A 21692-nucleotide genomic window follows, 5' to 3' on the forward strand; every position below is an offset into this window, starting at 1 on the left:
GCTTGCAGAATGACAGAATCACCTAGCCACATATTGCAAAACATATCCCCGTCGTTAAACAGCACATGACTAATCAAATTCTCCTCCAAACATGCTTTTCTTAAAAAAAAAACAAAAAAAAAACCCCACAGCTTTATTGAAATATAATTCACATAACATACAATTTATCTTTTAGAGTACGCAAATCAATAGTTTTTAGCATAGTTACAGAATTATACAACCATCTCCAATATCTAACTCCAGAATATTCTCATTGCCCGCAAAAGAAACCCTATTTCCATTAGCAGTCATTTTTTTTTATTATTATTATTCCCCCAACACTAGCTCCGGCAAACACTAATCTGTTTTCTGCCTCTACTTATCTCTCTATTCTGGATATTTCGTATGAATGGAATCATACATGTGGCCTTTTGTGTCTGACTTCTTTCATTTAGCATAACGTTTTTGAGGTTAATCTATGTTGTAGCACAAATCAGTATTTCATTCTTTTTGTGGCTAATATTCCATTGTCTGGATATACCATGTTTTACTTATCCACTCACCGATGGATAAACATTTGTTTCCACTTTTTGATGTCATACATAATACGCCATGAACATCCACATCCATGTACAAGTTTTGTGTGAACATATATTTTTAGTTTTTGTAGGTATAGACTTAGGAATTGGATTTCTGGGTCCTGTGGTAAAACCTGTGTTTAACTTAAGAGGAACTGCCAAGTTGCTTTCCACAATGACTGCACCATTTCACATTCCCATCGGCAATATAAGAATTCCAATGTCCCCCCCCACCCCCATCCTTACCAACACTTGTTATTGTCTGTCTTTTTTATTATAGTCATCCTCTCAGTGTGACATGGTATCTCATCATACTTTTGATTTGCATTTCCCTAATCACTAATGATGTGGAGCATCTTTTCATGTGTTTATTGGCCATCTGTGTATCTTTGCTGGAAAAGTGCCTATTCAAATTCTTTGCTCGTTTTTAAATTATTTGTCTTTTTATTGTTGAGTTGTAAGAGTTCTTTATAAATTCTGGATTCAAGTCCCTTATCAGATATATTGTTTGCAAATATTTCCCCCCATTCTGTGAGGTGTCTTTCACTTTCTTGATAATGTCCTTTGAAGCACAAAAATGTTTAAATTTGATCCTATCCAATCTAATTTTTCTTTTGTTGTTTAGCCTTTTGGTGTGATATCTAAGAAACTGTCACCTAACACAAGATCAGTGGTTTATTTTCAGGCAAATTTTGTGTATGATATAAAGCAGGGATCCAACTCCCGCCTTTTATAGGTGGATATCCAATTGCTCTAACACCACTTGCTGAAAAAACTAATCTTTCCCCCCATTGAATTGTCTTGATAACTACAGAAAACGTAAGGATTGATTTCTGGACTCTCAATTACTTTTCCATCAATCTCAATATCTATCCTTATGCCAATGCCACAGTGTCTTAATTTCTATAATGTTGGAGCAAATTAAAAATGAATGATTTAGTGATAAAAAGTACAACAAATACTTTTTCAAAACCACTAACTTGGTTTACCTTTGCATTCTGTGAAGAAGGCTCACATCAAGATAACCGATTTTCCTTGGGGGCACACATATTTGAATTATTTAGCCTTGCCTTTGGCAATGCCCTTTGCTTGAACTCCATGAGCAGCCCCTCTGGTGGCTAATTTAATATGTAACAGCCCAGGCTTCCTTTACTCTGAGGCTCTACGAGGGCCTGAGGCCAGGCAGACCCATCGCCAGAGTATTTATAAAAACTAACCCCATTAGATGGAAACAGCCAGGTTATTTCATTAGGAGGCTCTTTTCGGAGAAGTTTTGCATAATATCCAACAGTGCTAAGCAAGAAAAAAGAAACCCCTTTACAGAACCAGTTCCACAAGGGAGGCTGTTTACTTTCACTCCTTTGCACAATCCATGAACTCCAACCTTGAATTCCGGAGGGAGAAAGCTACCCTAGCTTATGATTTTAACATTCACCAGGAACTGTAGAGGTTTTTGGCTCTGGGTACTAAAAACTATCCCTCTGGTTCAATTCTATGAGCTGATAGGAAACAGGAAATTGCTCTGGGGAAGTAGGTAAGTTATTGTATCTCCCTTCTGAAGATTTATTTACCAAGAGGGGAATAGGGAGGTCAGAAAGTGGGCCTCCCCTGACTAAATGGGGTTGATTTCTTATTGCCACCTTTACAAAGCAAAGGCGCACAGTAGTGCTCAAAAGCTTAGAGTTAGAATTTGTCAAACACGGATGAAAAATTCATCTTCACCTCTCAGGAAAATGTGCCCATGCGAGAGTTACTGGGCCACTCTGAGCCTCTGACTCTTCTTCTGTAAAATGAGGTTACTAATAAAACCTACTTCATAGGGGTTTTCAGGAATGAGTGGGATGACAAAAATGCACTTAGTTCCTGGTGCCTAATAAGCGCTCAATAAATATTGTTATTATTATTACTTCCTAACCTGGGCAGGGATGGAGAATATCAGACATCCCTGCCTCCCTCTAAGAAGGCAAGTTCATAGGTCATTCTCAAAATCCAGGTGGCCAAGATGAGCAACTTGGCCAAATTTGAACCAGGTTGAAAAAGCTGCCTTATCCACTCCTGGCGTGCTCCTTAGAGGACTGGGTATGTCAGAACATTATTGTGTCACAACCCTCTAAATAAATACAGAATCTGAACTCCAGGGCAAGTTTTGGGTTTTGCATATAGATTTTCTTTTTTAAAAATTCTGGTTGCTATTTTAACTTTCTGCCTCTCTTTCCTTATTTTTGAGTTTTATAATTTCGGGGACCTACTGCCATTAAAGTTTTCAGATCTATATTTGTTTTCACTCTACCAGGTCTACTGAAAATCTCTCTTGTGAAATTTGGCCAGAAATGACAAGGAATTGGGAGTGAATTCCACTGAGCATCCACCCAGAATGATGACACCCAAGCTAAAGGCGTTTTTCAACCATCACAGTGGAGTGAATGATGTGGACATTAGCAGCCCTACTCCCAGTCATTGATGAATCTGCTCCGAGGGCCGGGAGCACCCAGGTGTGACTGCAGCAATGGCGAGGGGAAGGGCTGTAAGGAAGGGATGGATGCGTTCATGTGCCTATGTATTTTGGAGACCACGACTACTGGCAGATGGTTCAAAAATGGGATGCAAGAAAAATGAGTTTTATCACCGAAAGAGAGTACAGGACTCAACAAAGACAAACTCTGGGAAGAGAGAACAGCCAGTATCGCCCTATTTCTAGCTCTTCCCATCATGGTACAGGTCTATTCCATTACACGAGCCAAGGGAAAATGTTCCTTTACAGGTCTGTCCTGCAGGAGACAGCCAGTATTAAAGCAATTTGTTAGAGGCAGATTGCGTACATATTAAAGCAAGATAATTCTGTTAGAGAAGCTGGCCTGCAGCAGGTTCAGCGGGAAAGGCCACTGCACGTGACTCTGCCTCCTAGGCCTGGGTAACGATGGCCACACGTAGTGACCAAGCTGAGCGGCGCTATAATGGGAATTCCCCCCAAATATATAGGTGGTAATAAGATTAGGCCTGCTTACAAAGTAGACCCTTCTGGAATCCTGCTTTGATTTAAGAGAGGAAAGCATATCTATGAGATCACAGCCTCTCTTAGGGGAGAAAAAAAACACCCTCAAGTTTATTTATTCACTCAACGAATATTCATCCAAGACCTACTCCGCAAGGGGATGGGGATATATACAGTGGAGAATAAGAAAGGCGTAATGTTCGCCTTTTGTAGGATTCCCATGCTGGTGGGAGAGCTCAGACATGTCATTATACAATTACCTACTCAATTATAATCAAAGGAGAACTACTATGAGACATTTTGCATATGAATATCAGGGACCAGCTCCCTAACCTGATCAGAGAAAGTTTGTTTGAGGAGATAGCATTTGAGCTGAACATAATGGATAAGAACTAGTTAAGAAGTGGGGTGGAAAGTGGAAATGTGTTCCAGGCAAAGGTTACAACAGCCACCAAGACTCCCAGGCAGGACCAATAATGAGATGGTGTGATTGGAGCAAGGAGAGTATCAGGGTAGAGGCATCAGAAGGTTCTGGAAAGGTTGCTGGAGTCCTTTGCATATGCCACACACAGGAATGCTGGAACATGCAGGCAGCAGCCACCATTAGGATCCCACTCTGAGAGCAATGGGGAGCCATTGCAGGACCCCAGGCAGGGGGTGTGACAGTAGATACACATTTTTGAAAAATCCCTCTGGCTTCAATATGAAGAATAAGTTGCACAGGGCAAGAAGAAATGTAGATTCTAGAAGCATTTCGAAGGAAACACCAACTGTACTTGGAAAGCGAATGTGAAAATGACAGATGAACTGCTATGCGATCTTACTAAAAGGAAAATTTCATTCTAGAAAAAACTTTAACACAGGGGACATTTCCAATAATTTTTCCACAACTATCCTCTCTGAGCTTCATTTACTGCGACAATGAAAATCAGTGTCATCAACACTGAATTATTATTATTAGGCACAGTTGCAGTAATGCTGGGAAAATACGTGTGGGCATGCACGGAGTGCTTAAAGTGTTCTCAATTCTTCTCAAGGTTTCAGCCACCAGAGGGTGGGGCATGGCTCTCCCCATGGAGGGCCCAGAGGCCTGGGAGACAACCACCCTGGCAGGGCCTAGGACTGCGTTTGAATGATGAGCAAAGTGACAAAATTATGGAATTGTGAAGTCGGATCTGGGAGAGTTCCTTATTTTGGGTGGTTCTGACTTTCAAGGAGTTACTTGTCCCCTCCGAGGCTCACCTTCCCTACCTGAAAAATTGAACTGAAAGTGGCGTTGTGTGTAAGAGACCCACCGGGCTTAGCTCAATAAATATTAGTTCCTGTCACCTTTCTCCAAAAGTGATTATAAATATCTAGCTAATTGTCATTTATTAACTCACTTAATCCTATAACAACCCTCTGAAAAAGGTACTATCGTCATTCTCATTTTACAGATTAAAAACAAACAAAGAAAAACAAGGCCATAGACTCAGGGCCACCCAAGTGAGTGGCAGAGTCAGTATTCAAAGCCAACTAGTTTGAGTGAATATTAAAAAAAAGTTTTCACACGAGTTATGTCAGGCAACAGCAGGCAGAAACAGAGGCTGACATTTACCTGAGTCACCTTCAGTGAGTCTCTATTCTCAGTAAATCCAGACAGAAAAGCCCAAGCTGACTGCACAGCGGCGCGGTGCTGACACATCTAACACGCGCCATACTTGGGAAGAACGACACCTGCTGCCTCCCGCTCACGGCACTGCACAGGCTCCCACCCTTCGCCTTAGAGGAGGGAACGACGTCAATGCGCATGCCAGTGAATCGTGCCCCAGCACTCCCAGGCACTCAGCTGGGGAGGAAGTGCAGTGGGGGGAAGGCACAGTCTGTCGTGCTGGGAGATGACAGAGAGGAGACAGGGCACGGGGCCCTTAGCTTGGGTGTAAGAGAGGGGACTCGGTAGGGGATCTGGGCATGCCAGTCAAGCCCAGATTGAAGATCGGCACCAACCTCCTCTCTGTTCTTCCCTGGTGAGGGGCAAAGAAATCCTTCAAACCTGAAGCCAAAGTTCTGTAAAACCAAGTGTCTCACGCAGGATGCTTTACTCACGACCACAGCGAGGATAACAACTGGATTGGACAGGAGGCACTTAGAGAACTAAGCTTTTCATTCCATCTCCTGACACAGAGGTCACTGAATACTGATGTGCAATAAAGGCGTGCTGTGATTTAATGCCTGCTTCTCCCCACTGAACCCCATGAGGGCAAGAGTTGAGTCATTCTGATTCACTGCTACATCACAGCACTTAGCATGATGCCTGGAAAAATAACAACAATAATAACAAGGAGGAGGGGGGGGGAAGGGGAGGAAAAAAGGAAGGTAATTGTTTATGTATATTGCATACTTACCATTGGTCCATCATAGTCTAAGTACTTCCTATGAATGAAATATAACAATTTAGTCCTGACAACAATCCTGTGAGATGGGTTTTATAACTATCGTATTTTACAAATGAGGACACTGAGGCACAGTGAACTGCCATGATAGACTGACTCAGCTACTAAGTGGTAGAGACAGGATTCTAACCCAGGCCCTGACTTGTCTTTGCTCCTAACCACTATGCCATGAGGCTTCTTGTAAAGAGCACAGATTAGTCAGTACTTGTGGAATCAATAGGTGTTGCAGAGCCTGGCCCGTGTGGCTCAGTGGTTGAGTGCTGACCTATGAACCAGAAGGTCATGGGTCAATTCCCCGTCAGGGTACATGCCTGGGTTGCAGGCCCAATGCCACTAGGGGGCGTGCAGGAGACAGCAGATTAATGATTCTCTCTCATCACTGATGTTTCTCTCTCTCTCCCCCCCTCTCCCTACCTCTCTGAAATCAATAAAAACATATTTAAAAGATAAGTGTTGCAGAAACTCTGGGAGTAGTGGGGGATGTGGGAGGGGAGAGAATGAGTGCCTTCTTAACAGGGCATATTCCCGGGGAGTTGTTTCAAACTACCCATCCCTTTTGTAGCCACTCCATCCCCACTTCTGGATGAAAATCCTTGTCTGGGTCAGTCACTTTTAGTGGTAGGAAGTGTGTTTTTTCCTACTGGGGGAAAACATACTTGAATAAAAAGACTTTGGAAATCATTGCTTAAGACCAGTGATCCTTAAACCTGGCTGCAAATTAGACTAAATTGGGGAGCTATTTTTCCCTCTCCATTTAAGTTATTTCCTTTCATTATTGTTCTTTTGCACAGAACTTCTATAATACCATCATATTATCACCCAATGATTGATTCTGTTTAATGGGATTTTGCTTTTAGAATAGAAATCATTACACACACATACACACACACACACAAGTTTGACTTTTTTTAACTTCTAAGAGATTGGAATAGTGAAGTAGGGGAATTAACAAAAATCCTAGAGCAGTGGTCGGCAAACTGCGGTTCGCAAGCCACATGCGGCTCTTTGGCCACTTGAGTGTGGCTTTTCCACAAAATGCCACGTGTGGGCGTGCATGTACAGTGCGATTGAAATTTCATGGCCCATGCGCAGAAGTCGGTATTTTATGGAAGAGCCACACACAAGGGGCCAAAGAGCCACATGTGCCTCACAAGCCACAGTTTGCCAACCACTGTCCTAGAGCATAAGAATTTACAGGAATTCAGAGATCTTTTAATCTATTGTTTTTTTTTAATTTATCTTCATTGCTGAAAGTATTACAGATGTCCTCTTTTTTCCTCATTGACCTCTTCTAGCCTGTACCCACCCCCAAACCCCAGGCCTGCACCACACTATTGTCTGTGTCCAGGGTTATGCATATTTGCATGTAAGTTCTTTGGTTAATCTCTTCCCACCCACCCCCATCTTCCCTCTGAGAAAATAAAGATGAACCAGGGAGCTCTTAAACATACGGATGCCATGCCCACCTTAGACTGATTAAATGATGACAATAGTAATTGCTGGTGGGGGGGACCTGGGTATTGGAATTTGTTGAGAGCCACCAAGTTAGTTCCAATATACAATCAAAATTGAGAAGCACTGGTCTGCTTCTCTCCAAAAGCAACCAAAGGATTCTCCAAGCCCACCTTCTTCTTTTTCCTTAGCTTAGAGGTACAGATCCCTGAAGAGATAGCAAGGGTGTTTGGTATTTAAAACGTAATTTAATTCAATAACTATTTCATGAACACATCCTAAGTGGCAAAGTCAAAGAAGCACAAAGCACAACTGTTATCTTTAAAGGCCATAAAGCTTAATAATGAGATATCACATGCAAAGAGATGAGTATTGTAGCATACTAGTAACTAGAGCCAGGGGTGGGCAAACTTTTTGACTCGAGGGCCACAATGGGTTCTTAAACTGGACCGGAGGGCCGGAACAAAAGCATGGATGGAGTGTTTGTGTGAACTAATATAAATTCAAAGCAAACATCATTACATAAAAGGGTACTGTCTTTTTTTTTTTTTTTAGTTTTATTCACTTCAAACGGGCCGGATCCGGCCCCCGGGCCGTAGTTTGCCCACAGACGAACTAGACTATACAAGGAAAAACCATAGAGATGGGGAGGAGTAGGAGGACTGACAGGAAGAGAGGCCCTGATAAAATGTAGACATGACTCTCTAGACAGCTCAGGAAAATGCCATAGGAGCTCAGAGGAAGTAGATGAAAAGGAGCAGAGACAGCAAAGATAGCTCCTCTTTAACTTTTTCATTTTTAGATATAGATTCGCATGCGGTTGTAAGAAACCATAAAGAGAAATCCCATATGCCCTTCACTCAGTTTTCTGCCATGGTAACATCTTTCATATCTGCAGTACATACCACATCTCTTTTATTTCTGACAGAGGGCTCTAAGAATAAGCAGATTAAAAGAAAAAAGTTTAAAGTATCTTATCAGATAATTTAATTATGAGCATAGATCCACATTTTATTACAAACTTGTGGTGAAAGAAGAGCCCTTGCCTGACCTTGGCGGAAACGTTTTCCGGGAAGAGGAAAGTGAGGCAGTCACTGTGAGACTGGGTACATGTGAAAGAGCACCTGGCTAAGAAGGTCGTTAGACCCTTGACTGACAGTCAGCTAAGTAGGTGGGTAGCTTCCCGGCTTCAAGCCTTAATCTCATTAAAATTTAATGTGAAACTGTTTAAGCATTTTATCACAAATCTTCATTTTCTTCCTGGTAGGAGGTTGTGAATTAACATCATGAAAAAACTTCTGTCTCAAACCAGGTTTGGGGTCATTTTTCTTTGTCACAAGCCAAGCAGCTAAGTGCAGTGTTTGGGACCCACCCTGAGGTTCGAAAAGCCTGACCATGATGCTTAGACCTGAGCCCCTGGGGAAGATGACCCAAGAGGAGACCCATAAATGATAGATCAGCAGCAGGGAAATTTTAGCTTCTGTGTGACATGCCCGACTTGATGTTTGTTATATATTATTTCCATATTAGACTGTGATTCCTCTATAATGTGAGCTAGAGGAGGGCAGGAATTTTTGTCTGTTATTTACACTGACTTTTCCCTTGAACATTCAAGCACTTAATGGGCACACAGTAAATATTAGCTGAATAAATTGAATCCTAAACATTGAGATAACCCGTAACACTGCTGGCCCTATATTTGAATCATGTTGGGATGGGATTGTTAAATCAGGACTACTTTTCATGAACTAATATTTGAAGAGCACAGGTTTGCATGTACTGATGTATACCAGTTCCACAACTTGAAAAATAATTCAGCCTCTTGGACGAGGACCTATACCTTGTGCCGCGCCAGCATGGCCAAGGGAGAACCTGAGTGGGGGCAGCGGAAAGGCTTAGAAAAGAAAGACAAGAGAATGAAAACTGGGTCTTGGTGGGACGCTGCTTCCGGATGGAGAGACAGCACCAGTGCCCACAAGCTGTGTCTTTATTTTATAGACAGATTCCACAAGGCAAAGTAAGGGCGCGGTCAAGATGTTTACAACATTCTCACAAGTTTTGATACTACTCAATTAAATGCACCTGAACTCTATCAAGCCCACATTACTCAGACACATGGGGCCATGTGTTTGGACCGTAGGTTCAAGCTCAAAACCATAGCTGTTGGCTATAATTGTGCTGGGAGGGCCCTGCCCTCCAAGCTGGGACTTGCACATGGCAATGAGAGGGCTGTGTGCCCTCTCATTAGTCTGAGGCTTGAACCTGTCCAAACACTGTAGGCACTCTCCACAATACCTGGCCACGTTGTTGGATCCAGGGATCACTCAATAAACCCTTTTTTGTAATTATAATGATGAAGAAAAAAATCAGTGGTTGTTGTGGTTTGGGGTGTGATTACAAAGAGATAGCATGAGAGAGTTTTATCAGCTGTTCTGTATCCTAATTATGATGCTGGTCATATAGATCTATACATCTACTTAAATTCATAGAGTGCTATACAGTAAGTCAATTATCCTATATAATAAAAGGCTAATATGCAAATCAACCAAACGGTGGAACGACCGGTCGCTATGACACGCACTGACCACCAGGGGGCAAACACTCAACGCAGGAGCTGCCCCCTGGTGGTCAGTGCGCTCCCACAGGGGTAACATCGCTCAGCCAGTAGCCGGGCTCATGGCTGGTGAGCACAGCAGCGGTGGTGGAAGCCTCTCCCGCCTCCACAGCAGCCCTAAGGATGTCCTACTGACAGTGTAGGCCCGCTCCCTGTGTGGGCCTACCCCATCAGTCAGACATCCCCAAGGGCCCGGGACTGTGAGAGGGTGCAGGCCAGGCTGAGGGACCCCATTTAGACAGATTCTGATAAAGTTGTGTTAGTTTAAAAAAGAGGGAGAAGGAGAATGAGAACGAGAAGAACAGCAGCAACAACAACAGTACTTGGATTCTTATTACATGTCAGGCACTTGCTCTAACAACTTTATGTGGACTCAGTTAATCCTCACAAGTCTTTGGAAGGTAATATCCTTCTCTTAAAGATGAGGAAACTGAAATACTGAAAGGTTGAGTTGCCCAAATTCTCATGGTCTGCACAATGAGGATGGTTTACTCCCCTTCCTCCCTTCAAAGCAGGAAATCGCTGTAATTGTCAAATGTTTTGCAAGGTGAAAGAACAAAGTTTGGGAAAATATTTCATCTCTATAAGAACCTCAAGACCCACTAAAGAGTTTCTTGAAATGATTCTAATATAATGCAAAATTATAAAAATTAGCAGTTTTATTATATTTTTAAAATTCTGGTAAGATTTTCTGTGAAATTATACCAAGTGCTAAAAAAGATACTCAAGGCCATTCACCGAGTTTCCTCCTGTTCTCTTTGTAGCATGAATATAGGAGGGAGTTGTAGATGACATCTTATATCTGCATTGGAATTTAGAGTTTACAAAACACTCCCTTGGATTCTATTTCATTTTGATCTTTATGAAAGCCCTTTGAAGCAGGTATTACTGTAGAAATTTTAGAGATGAGAAAATTAAAGCTCTTGGAGAATCCAATGTCATCCAGGTACTTAGTATAATAGCCCCAAGAATTAAGCTTTTTCATAATAATAGTATTTATGCCTACCAAACAGCTCTGCAGAGGAAGCCCAATCTGGTGCAGATCTTTTCTTCACTTCTCAGATTTATTACTAATCATATGTTCCAGACCCATATATTTAGTGCCCACAGAAGTGCAGGAAGGGAAGTAAACCATCCTCATTGTGCAGAGCATGACATTAGGTCTTCAGTAATTCAAGTTCAAGGCCACCCTTTGGGTATGTAAACTAGTAAGAGTACTAGTATAAACCTAGAGAATCAGTAAAATTATCTCCCCCTCCCCCTCCATCTCCTTTTCCTTTCCTGCACATTATAATCACTTGGGAATAGTTTAAAATTCCCAATTGTCCTGGCTGCAGTTCCAACCTATTAAATTGGAATCTCCACAATGAAATGTAAACAATAGTATTTTTTTAATGAAAAACAGCCCCTTGATAAATGTATATTTGATGAGTCTCCTACTACAGATGTGGAAGTTAAAACTTGGAGAGGTTAGGTTATAATGAATAAGTAGGGAGAAATGAATCGTCAAATCAGAATTTGAAGCCCAGTGGGTTGAACCTTGGAATTTGAGTGCTATACCACTTTCAATGGCCAGGAACTAATTATTAGCTTCCAGGTGCCCAAGCGTCCATCAGTTAAAGGCACAGCTCCATTAATTTGCGGGGGGCAGAAGTAGATGTGTGGTATATGTCAGGGTTCCTTTGCTTCCTCAGTCAGAAAATACCTGGAAGTAGGCAGTCACCTATTCCCAGAGACAAATGGCAAGGGTGGGGCTATGGGAGTCAAACAGTGTCTTTTACCCCAGGGCTCCTGCACTGGTCTGACACCTATACTGACCACCTTTAGAACCAGGTCTTTCCAACTGCTTTGAAAGGTGCCCAAAGTAGGCTTACTTTCCATCCATCTCTCTCCAGAGTGCCTGAGTGGTTGGAACTATATTGAGGCTCCAGTGTGCATATTATATGAGAAGGTTGGATGATATTCAAGTGGGCAAGGAAGAAATTTTCTAACAATAAAAATATTGAAAATCATGAGATGCTGCTAAATACATTACATAAAGCCACAAAATGAATTGTGAGTGAAAGTTAACTATAGCAGAAAAGGCTGCAGGGGTCTCCCTATTCCTCATCCAGTTATATTAGTGAGAAGCAGGGCAGGAAGGTCAAAGTTCCCTTGGAGCACCCTTCTCTCACCCAAGCATCTTGTGCCCGTCCACTTGATGGTCTCCTAAAAGGACTGTTTTCTTAATATCTAAAATGATATTCACACCATCTTGTTATCAGCTTCCCTGAGTCACCCACTCCTCTGCAACTAAAATGAAATTAACTTAAGCCACATAGCATATGCTGTGGAAAAGCTCACAGTGGATCCCCATCTCTGCAGTGATTCTTTAGAAGTGGGGACAGGGTTGTCACAATCAATCGTTCCTAGCTCAGCGTCCCACAATTCAGGTGAGATCATTCAGTTTGTGGATAAACACACTCTCTGCCCATTTAGGCACTGCTACCAGATGCGGCTCTCCACCCCTTACCTCAGGCTGTAAGGTTGGCAGACTTTACTGAAGGGGTGGGACAAGGAAGAGGATTTTATACCACAGCACAACCAAAAACACGGCAATAAAACACCTCACTGGTCTTCAGATCCCTTCACTCTCTCTGCTTGCCAACAGTGTTCTCATGGACCACCCATCCCAGCCCCAGTTTCTCTCTCCTTCCTCCTCCTAGCCTTTCCTCTGCTCCATGCAAGCCATAACCCCCACATAAGTGTTAATCTCTAATGCAGACTGGTATTCAGTCTCTGTTTCACTGTCTCCCTCCCAACTATGCCTTACGATCTCAACACCTTCCAAACCTGAGGGGTCTAGATGAAGCTACTTTTCTAAACAGCAGTAAGTCGCTCCCTAAAAGAAACTCAGCTGCCAGATTTAAAATGATACATTCTTACCCTCCTTCAGTCAAATGATATGTTCCCTTCTACTTCTAAATTCAACTAGCAGATGGTGCCTAATCTGTGCCAGGCACCGATTTACTTGGGATATGGTGAGTGGGTAAACATAACAAAGTTTCTAATTTCATCCAGCTCCCTAGAGGGGTTTCAATAAATCCTTATTTGTTTGGGAAAATATAATAAAGTCTTTCACATGAATAAATGAATGAATGAATGAATGAATGAATGAATGGCATCATTTCCTACCTCTGTAAATTGAAACAAGACTTTTATACATAATAATAATGATTCCTTCTCTCCCTCTTAGGATATCGACCTAGGCCCTCTCCTTCCAACAAACTACAGAAGCAACGTTCCTATTCAACCTCTAATATGTTTTCCTCTGTAAAACAGTCAGAGTGCCCTCCACAGAAAGCTGAAAGCTCATAGTTAATAGGCAACTCTAATTCCCCTGCTAGATTAACCAGCCAACTACCAGTTCTAATTATATCAGATAAGAAGGCTTCTACTGTATGTTTTCAAATAGAAATAGTTTCTCCCCAAGTGGAACTGCAATGCAGACTGTTGAAAAAAGTAATTATATTTTCTTCCAATCACATGCAGATGACTGAATGCTTCAGAAAGATTTTGCCAGGACAACATAAAATTCACCTCCTTCTTATTGCAGAGGACAATTCCAATCTTTATTGGCAGGAAGGAAGCATAAGTGGTTGTAGCAGTTACAGCAGTTACCTTTTCCTGAATAACCAAGTTTCCCCCATACTCAGTGGTTTAAAACAGTAAGTATTATTGCTCATGAGTCTGTGGGTCAGCAGGAAAGTTCTATTGATCTGGGAAATGCTCAGATAATCTCATCTTGTGTCTGTAGTCAGCTGGCAAAGTCATAGGGAGCTGGCTGATCAAGGGTAATATTACATGTCTTGTGGTTTGCTGGCTGTTGCCTGGAGAAAAGGGAGTGACTGCGCCCTGTGAATTTCTACATCCATCAGGCTAGCTCATGGCAAGGCCTAGTCTCAGTACTGGCACACTGGCACTTCTGCCACATTCTACTGGCCAACGTAGTTTACAATGTGGGCCCAGACTTGAGATCAAGGGAAACAAGTTCCATCTATTTATAATAAAAGAAGCTATAACGTCATATTGCAAAGGTTGTGGATATAGGGAGGGGTGAAAAAAATCAAAGCCATTATTGTAATCAATGAACACATTGATTGAGGTAGCATTAGCAATTGTTTTGTATTTCAAATTTATCTGGAAATTTCAGTACTTAGAAGAAAGTCAATGGGTGCTTTCGCATTTCAGACACAGAAAATCATGACAGACAGTGGTCCTTACCCAAAGAATCAAAACAAGTCACTAAAGCTCTAAAAAGAGCTAAACACACACACACACACACACACACACACACACACCCCACCTCAACAAACTAGAAAAAGAAGAACAAAGTAAGTAGAAAGGAGGAATCATAAAGAACTAAAATTAACAAAGTAGAAAACAGGAAAACAATACAGAAAGTAAACAATGTCACATGTTCATCTTTTAAATCTTTATTGTTGAGAGTATTACAGATGCCCTCCCTTTTTCCCATTGCCCCTCTCCAGCATTATTTACAATAACTAAGATCTGGAAACAGCCCAAGTGCCTATCAGTAGATAAGTGGGTACATTTACACAAGTTCATTTTTTAAAAAGACTAATAAAACCAATAAACTCCTACCACAAGTGAAAGAAAAAGAACATAAACTATAAATATCAAGAAGAAGAGTGCAAAGAGGAACATCACTACAGATCACATGACATTAAGAGGACAGTCAGGGAGTATTTTGAACAACTTCATGTCAAATTCAAAAATTTACATGACATAGACAGATTCCTTGAGAAAGACAAATTATCAAAACCAACATAAGGAGAAATTAAGAATCTAATATATACTGCCAAGTATTAAAGACATTGAGTTTATAATTAAAAAACGAAAAACAAAAAAAAAACTTTCCACAAGCAAAACTTCAGGCACTGACGGTATCACCAGGGAACTGCACAAAACTTTTAAAAAACAAATTATATCAGTTCTACACAACCTTTCAGAAAATAGAGAATGAAATCCTTTCTAACTCATTTAAGGGGACCCATAGAACCTTAACCTTGAAACCTGACAAACATTATTCCAGAAAAGAAAATCACAAACCACAATACCTCATGAAGAGATGCTAAAATCCTTAAAGTCTTTGCAAAACAAATGTAGTAATATGCTTTTTAGAAGTTTCGTATGTCATGATCTGTTAGCATTTGTCCTAGGAATATAAGATTGATTTAACAGTCAAAAAATTAATTGATGTAATATACCACATTAGTGAAAGAAAAGAAAAAAATCATATAATCATTCCAATATGTAGGTGCAGAAATTCAATACTTTTGTAAAAATCTCAACAAACTAGAAATAAGAAAAAAATACAGCAAATTTATGGAAAAAATACACCTACAGCTGCCATTCTCTCTTCCAACATTAACGTTAATCCTTGTCTCCCAAATTACAAATAAAGCAATGATGTTTGCTCTCACCACTTACATTCAACATTGCACTGGAAAACATAACCAGTGCAATAAAAAGTAAATAAAATGTATGAATATTGTAAAAGGGATATAATCCTATTTATTTATAGCCTACATTATCTATGTAGTATTTCCAAAGGAATCTACCAAACTACTAGAACTATTTAGTAAATATAACAAAGTTATAGCACACAAGGTTGATATCCAAAAATTAATGTGCAAAAATATATACAAAGCTGACATGATCCTTATCAAAATTCCAGCAGACTACTTATTACACCTACACAAGATAATTCTAAAATTCCTATGACAATACAACTAATCTAGAATAACCAAAACAATATTGAAAAAAAGATGAACAAAGATGGAAAACCAACACTATTTGATTTCAAGTCTTATTGTAAAGTCCAGTGATCAATAGTTTGATGGTAGGATAGAAAACTAGATAAATGAAAAAAATAGAGTATGTAGAAGTAAACCCACACTTATATACTCAGTTGATTTTTCATTAAGATGCCAAGTTAATTATATGGGATAAAATAATCTTTTTAACAAATGTTGCTAAAACAACTGATTTTTTAAAAAATATATCTTTATTGATATCAGAGAGGAAGGGAGAGGGAGAGAGAGTTAGAAATATCTAATCTAATAAAAGACAAACATGAAAATTGACCGTACCTTCATTACACCTTAAACCACACCCACCAGCCAGAGCGACTATATGCAAATTAACCCAAACAAAATGGCGGCCAGCAGCCACAGAGCTGAAGCGAGCAGGAGGCTTGGTTGCTCCAGTGATGGAGGAAGCCAAGCTCCCCGGCTGGCTCTGAGCTCCACTGAAGGCAAGAAAGTTTCAATTATAGAAGGTAAATAAATCCCAGAATAAAAATAAATAAATTAAAAAAAGAGAGGCTGGGAGCTTCCATCACCAGGGGGCTTGGCCAGCCTGAAAACGGCCCTTAGCCCCTCGCCCAGACTGGCCAAACCTCCATGGGGTGAGGGTCCCCACTGTGGGGGGGGGGGGGCTTGACCAGCCTGTAAACAGCCATCAGCCCCTCACCCATGCTGGCCAGGCACCCAAGCGGGACCCCCACCCTGATCCGGGACACCCTTCAGGGCAAACCAGCCAGCCCCCACCCATGCACCAGGCCTCTATCCTATATAATAAAAGAGTAATATGCAAACTGACCCTAACAGCAGAAAGACTGGGAATGACTGGTCACTATGACACACACTGACCACCAGGGGGCAGACGCTCAATGCAGGAGCTGCCCCCTGGTGGTCAGTGTGCTCCCACAGGGGGAGCTCTGCTCAGCCACAAGCCAGGCTGACGGCTGCCAGTACAGCGGTGGTGGTAGGAGCCTCTCCTGCCTCCTCAGCAGCACTAAGGATGTCTGACTGCAGCTTAGACCTGCTCCCCGCTGGCAAGTGGACATCCCCCGAGGGCTCCCAGGCTGCCAGAGTGATCTCTGACTGCCAGCTTAGGCCTGATTCCCCAGGGAGCAGGCCTAAACCAGCAGGTGGTCATCTCCCAAGGGGTCCCAGACTGCGAGAGGGCACAGGCCAGGCTGAGGGACCCCCCAGAGTGCACAAATTTTTGTGCACCGGGCCTCTAGTCCTATATAATAAAGAGCTAATATGCAAATGGTCGTCACACCTTCATGCCCTCACGCCCTCGTGCTGGGGCTGGGGGGCCTGAGGCCATGACCCCCGCCCTGGTGCCGGGACCGGGGAACCTGAGGCTGCACCCCCTGCTTGGCAGGACTTGATGGGGAACCTGAGGCTGTGCCCCTCATCCAGCAGGGCTTGACAGGGGACCTGAGACTGCGCCCTCCTGCCCAGCACCAGGCCAGCGGACCTGAAGCTGCACCCCCCACCCTGCGGGGCTTGACGGGGGTGGGACTGGCCGGGTCTGGGTCTCGCGTGATTTCAAGGCACATGCGGGTGGGCGGGGACTTGACTCTGGGTCCTGCGGCACGTCCCAGACTCTGATAGGAGGGAGATTTTCATATACATTTTACTAATTTTCTTTCATCTCTGACACTTCTATTATAGAGAAAGGGCAAATAGCAATATTAAAATATTTTCTCAAATTAATTCCCTTTTAATGTGTACAAAGTTTGTGCACTGGGCTATTAGTCAATGATAAGAGAGAATTATTGATCAACTGCCTCTTGCACACCCCCTATGAGGGATCAAGCCTGCAACCCAGGTACGTGTCCTTGACTGGAATCGAACCCATGACTCTTCAGTCTGTAGGCTGACACTCTATCCACTGAGCCAAACCAGCTAGGGCACAACTGATTTTTTTATAGGAAAAAAAATAGTCTTGAATCCTTTTCTCCATATATACAAAATCAATTCAAGATTAATCATATAGATAAAAAACTCAGAATCTTAACACTTCTAGGAAAAAAATATGAGAATATTCTCATGACCCTGGGTGGACAAAGATTTGTTGTTGTTGTTCTTTTTAACAGAACACAAAAAAACACAAATCTTAAAAAGAAATTTTGGAAAAATTAGACTTCATGAAAATTAAAATTTTCTGCTCATTAAATGACACCTTTAGGACAATGAATAGGCAAGGAACAGATTAAAAATTATATTTATAAGATCTACATCTAACAATAAACTTGTATTAAGACAATACAAAAACCATAAATCAACAATTTAAAAAATAAGCAACCAAAAAATTCACAAAGTACTTGAACAGATGCTTCATAAAAGAAGAAATATAAATAGTCAACAAGCATTTAAAAAGGACTCTATCATTAGTCAACAGGAAAAAATAAATTAAAGTCTACAATCAAATAGCACTAGCTACCTACTACAAGGGCTAAAATTAAAAACATATGTTGACAAGGATGTGGAAGAATGGGACCCTCATACATTGCTGGTGTGAGGGCACAAACATTACTACCATTTTCAGAACTGTGTGGCAGTTTCTTTTATCCTCTAGTCTTCTCCTATAGGTTTACCCAAAAGAAATGAAAACATGTTTACCCACAGTCTAGTATAAGAATCCTCTTAGCCATATTGATAATTGTTAAAAAGTGAAAACCATGTAAATGATCATCAACAGGAGAATGTTGAATCCTTATAATGGATTCATTCCTGCTCAGCAACAAAAAGGATGAACTGTGAATATATACAACATGCATGAATCTCATAAACAGTATGGAAAGTGATTGAAGCCAGGAATAAAAAATCCAAGTCACAAGAATAACCATATACATGGACTCTGGATACAGACAAAGCCACCCTGAGGTGATAGAAATCAGGTAGTAGTTTCAGGCGGTGGGAGACAGGGAAGGGACTGACTGCAAAGGAGCTGTTTCTGGAATTACGGAGATCTATGTCATTTTGAGTGGCGGTTACACTGCTGTATACAATCGGCAAAACTCATTGAACTGAGCACTTCAGATTGTGCATTTTCTTATATGTTAACTAGAGGCCCGGTGCATGAAATTCGTGCATGGAGGGGGGTGTCCCTCAGCCCAGCCTGCACCCTCTCCAATCTGGGACTCCTGTCGGGCCTAAACCGACAGTTGGACATCCCTCTCAAAATCCTGGGCTGCTGGCTCCTAACCACTCGCCTGCCTGCCTGCCTGATTGCCCCTAACTGCTTCTGCCTGCCAGCCTGATCACCCCCTTACCACTCCCCTGCTGGCCTGATTGACCCCTAACTGCTTCCCTGCTGGTCTGATCACCCCCAACTGCCCTCCCCTGCCGGCCCGATCACCTCCAACTGCCCTACCCTGCTGGCCTGATCTCGCCCCCAACTGCCCTCCCCTGCCGGCCTGATCTCGCCCCCAACTGCCCTCCCCTGCCGGCCTGATCTCGCCCCCAACTGCCCTCCCCTGCAGGCCTGATCTCGCCCCCAACTGCCCTCCCATGCAGGCCTGATCTCGCCCCCAACTGCCCTCCCCTGCCGGCCCGATCACCTCCAACTGCCCTACCCTGCAGGCCTGATCTCACCCCCAACTGCCCTCCCATGCCGGCCTGATCTCGCCCCCAACTGCCCTCCCCTGCCGGCCTGATCTCGCCCCCAACTGCCCTCCCCTGCCGGCCTGATCTCGCCCCCAACTGCCCTCCCCTGCTGGCCTGATCTCGCCCCCAACTGCCCTCCCCTGCTGGCCTGATCTCGCCCCCAACTGCCCTCCCCTGCTGGCCATCTTGTGGTGGCCATCTTCTGATGATGTCACGCAACACCACATAGGCTTCTATTATATAGGCTTATATCTCAATGAATATAAGAAGATCCTTTATTCCAAATGTCTAGTTGAAGACCGATTTCAGGTTAATAAAATGTTCCATGTTTAGATTTCTGAACTCCAGAAGAACACAACGTTTGAAAAATTAAGGACAAAATATATGTCTGCATATTTGCAACTCAATGCTTCAAAATGGCTGCTACCCAACAAAGCAGCAAGAGAGAGTTATCACAACTCCTACGTGACTGGCTAGACTCCCATGACATCACGGGTCGTATCCAACTGCCACTGTGATTTGGTGACCACACTCACAACTATATCACAACTAAACCACTGAGCTTGGTAGCACCAACTTTGAAGTCAGCAGACTTAGGTTCAAATGCTGCCTCAGAAAATGTCCTACTATAGCTTCATAGTCTTATTAATCCTATGAGCCATAAGTCTATTGGTAAACTGGTGGATATTTCTTCTAACTTGAGCCTATTAAAGGGCCCTACTTGGGACCTCCTCATTTTAGATCTATCCCTAGGGGTTGCAAGATTTAGCATTAGTCCCAGTGGCCACGGCCACATCAACATTATAAATGGGTACTTTACTCAGTCCCTCACACCCTCAGCTACCCCCTTCCCCTCTTTGGGAAACAGAAAACAAATAACAAGATGTGGCGCAAGGTGACATAGACATTGCAAAGTGCAGCCAGAATGTAAAACATTTTTCTTGAGCAAGACTATCAAGGGCAGATAGCCATTTACTTATTTGGGGTTGAGCATGATGAGGCTGCCACTCTGTAGCCCTGGATTCTCATCTAACATTCCCCAGGCATGGCTTGAAACACATGAATCTATTTCCAAAGACAGAGTTAGACATCAAGCTCCCCCACCCCCTGCCTGAGTGTATGGAAGAAAGAGCAAACAGAAAAAGAAGCCAGCTGTGGAGGAGGAGCCCATGGACAGCCGCTGCTGTATTTGTTTTAGAGTAGAAGCAAGGAAAATGCTCTTTTGATATTTGAAAAGTTTCTAAATCTACCCCTGTAACTGACAAGCTACCCCAGACTTCCTCACCCAAGCCCCAGATGCCCATATCTTCCCTCATTCCTAGAGAAAAATGACACCCTCTTCTCTTATTATAAGGGAAAGAAAGACCTCCAGGCTTAATCGCTCCTGCTACGGAGACGCCCAGATGGTGTGCGGGACGAGGAAGAATGATGAGCAGCAGCAGGGTGGCAAGAAGTTCCTGAGATGGAGCCAGGTGCTCATAATTAATTCATACACTTTCCTCTGGGCAAGGCAACAAGTGAAGATCATCCAGTGTGGGCCTTCCTGGACTTATAAAAATAGAAATACATCCAGATTTGAGGACTGGTGGCCCCCTGCTTCCCATGCCACCCCAGCTGGAAGACAGCCAGGAACAAAGTTACATAGTCTCTTTGACAGAAATGGAGATAAAACAGGTGTTAAAGACAGATTAGCAACTAAACGAGTTTCTCCCTGGCACAATCGGGATTCAAAAAGGAAGGGCTTTGGAGAGAAGCTGGGTGTCTCCTCTGAGAAGAAATCGGCCTGTATCGACAAGGCCTGTGCCTACTGAGGAAGCAGGGGTAACGGTAGCCCATCACTGGAATTTGCAGCCGGCAGGCGCTCAGAAAGGACATGCAACTGAGATGAGATGGGGTCACAGCAGATTTACTTTTGTTGGGGGACACTGCCTGGGGGTGGGAGGGAGGAAGTTCCATTTTTGTACTTTTTCTCTCGATTCAGGTTCTGACTTTAATTGCAATATTCCTGTAGTTGGGGCAGTACCTTCTTTCTGCTCACCCTGAGGTTTGACCACTGGGTTGGAGGGCAGAGGGGAGAGTTTGAATAGTCTCAGATGGAACAACATAGTCTTAAGTCAGTTCAGGCTGCTGCTACAAAAATACCACAGACTGGGTGGCTTAAACTTCAAACATTTA

The sequence above is a fragment of the Myotis myotis genome, unplaced genomic scaffold (assembly GCF_014108235.1).
Source record: "Myotis myotis isolate mMyoMyo1 unplaced genomic scaffold, mMyoMyo1.p scaffold_m19_p_5, whole genome shotgun sequence".
NCBI classification, from domain to species: domain Eukaryota; kingdom Metazoa; phylum Chordata; class Mammalia; order Chiroptera; family Vespertilionidae; genus Myotis; species Myotis myotis.